This window comes from Austrofundulus limnaeus, unplaced genomic scaffold (genome assembly GCF_001266775.1).
Source record: "Austrofundulus limnaeus strain Quisiro unplaced genomic scaffold, Austrofundulus_limnaeus-1.0 Scaffold25, whole genome shotgun sequence".
Classification (NCBI taxonomy): Eukaryota; Metazoa; Chordata; class Actinopteri; order Cyprinodontiformes; family Rivulidae; genus Austrofundulus; species Austrofundulus limnaeus.
This window is the reverse complement of record NW_013952427.1, coordinates 2,085,892-2,088,213: the sequence shown is the minus strand read 5'-3', so window position 1 is coordinate 2,088,213 and position 2,322 is coordinate 2,085,892. Positions and strand designations below refer to the sequence as shown.

The 2,322-nt window shown below is 36.7% G+C and overlaps 1 protein-coding gene across 1 annotated transcript in view; it reads right to left on the bottom strand.

Annotated features, from left to right (window-relative positions):
- The window catches only part of LOC106515005 (spindlin-1), a gene marked incomplete in the record, with an annotated part of 6,937 nt that overhangs the window by 3,448 nt on the left and 1,167 nt on the right, over nt 1-2,322 (bottom strand).

Genomic DNA, 2,322 nt, shown 5'->3' with positions numbered 1-2,322 from the left:
CCTCTCTTTTGTTTCAAGAGACATTTCTCTTGTTGGAACCATGGTTCTTGACACTCCACTTCGTCCAGCAGCCCTCCAAGGCATTCTTCTTGTTCTTGTTCTTCTTCTTCTTCTTCTTCTTCTTCTGTTGTTTAATGGCGGTTGACAAACACCGTTTAGGTGCATTACCGCCACCTTCTGGAAGGAAGTGTGGGCCAGAAGGCTCCCAAAACAAAACAAAAAACTCTAAATCCTAACAAATAAACCTGTGGTTTTTAATAAATTACCTAAAGCCTTGAAAACAAATTCTACAGAACTTCCATTCATTATGTCCCTGATTGAAAACGGGAGTTTTTGTTGTAAAATCTTGTTCTTTAATATTTTCCTCTGATAATATTTATTACATTACATGATCACATGCTCCACTGTCTCTGACTGTGCACAGTAATCACAGTTTCCACTTTCATGTTTTCCAATAATATGCAATGTGCTATTTAATCTTGTGTCCAAGTCTCATATGAAATAAAATGTCTTCTTCCTTTTTTATTTTTACAACTCCAAACTATTATCCCACCTGCCTTTCTTTTCAAACTATAATAAAACCGTCCTTTATTATGCCTGTTCCAAAATACTTGCCACTTTACKTTGATCTTTTCTTTAATGATACTCTTTAACTCTGCTTTTTACTATAATTACATGGAAAGTCAACGACTTGTTTCGATGCCCCTTTCTTTGCATATTGGTCTGCTAACTCTTTTCCTTCAACCCCTATGTGAGATGGAACCCATAAAAACACAATTTCCCTTCTAATTTGGAATAATCTATATAATGTTTGTTGAATTTCATAAATAATATCCTGTCTTGACTCTGACTTCTTGTTCTGAATGCTTGCACTGCAGGAATCTGAAACTATTAACACTTTTTYTAAACCATTTTCCTCAGTCCATGTTAATGCAATAAGAATAGCTAAAAGTTCACCTGTACAAACTGCTAAGTTATCATTAGTTCTATTATTTTTTTATAATGTCCAAATCTGGTATCACAAATGCAATACCAACTTTATTATCACTAGTTCTAGATGCATCTGTATATACAGCCATGTACTCTGAATAATATTTTCTGAYATAATCCTCAACATTACTACTGTAAGATTGACATTTTAACAGATTTAAATCTACACTTGCTTCATTATAACACCAAGGAGCAATAGCAGCAATAGGAACTGTCAAACTTGATGTCAATTCTTGAAGACCAACCTCTTCTACAGTCCTTTTCACCACCCATCCAAAACTAGAGAACTTCTTTATTGTCCTCTCCTGACAAGGATGTAGAATCTTTTGTCCAGGATGATTTATACTTTGTCCCTGTAAATTTGCCCAGTATAATAGGGTTAGTTGACATCTCATTTCCAAAGGCATTTCTCCCATTTCTACCTGGAGGGCTGCAACAGGGTTACTCCTCATTGCTCCTGTGCAAATCCTCAATGCTTGATTCTGGATACCGTCTAACTCAGAGGAGCCCAAAGTGGGGCCCGCGGGCCAAATTTGGCCCGCCAAGCCATTTGATTTGGCCCACCAACAGTTGCCAAAGTTACAAGGTTGTAACCTGTTATCCTATAGGTAGAAACACAGTATTTCCGTTGGTCAAATGACTATATGAAAGGGCTGTAGTGAAGGTAGTTTTCATTCATGGTGCTGACCTATCTTTGATTTATTAGGATTAAACATGAAACATGAAATGATAAGAAATATTTAGATCAGATTTAACCCCACAGGTAGATTCACGCACTTTATAAGGCCACAAAAACTCATATTTTATCAATTTATAAAATGTCCCATGAGCCTTTGCTACTTGAGTGTATGGCAGACTTTAACCAAGTGCACAGACTAAAACAAAAGAGGGCCATTGCATAGCTTAATCATTAAAAAGAAAGGACTTTACTTTAAAAAGTATTTGTATTTCATGTATTATATAACTGCATTTGGCCCTCAGCTGTGGATAGATTTTCATTTTGGCCCCCTCGGGGAAAATGTTTGGGCACCCCTGGTCTAACTATTTTAGATGACTTATTGCTGCTGACCTGTATACAACACATCCATAATCTAWAACAGATCTAATAAGCATTATATAGATTTTCCTTAAACAAGATTGACTTGCGCCCCATTCACGTCCTCGAAGGCAGTGTTTCCCAAAGTTGGGGTTGAGACCCAAAGTGGGGTCCCGAAACATCAAGGTGGGGTCCTGAAAAGATTTTCAGAATTACATTTTTGCCTTAGTTGTTACAAAGGAGTGAGGTTAGTATACTTAAAATGGATAAATTGTTACTATGCCCATGTTTTGTTG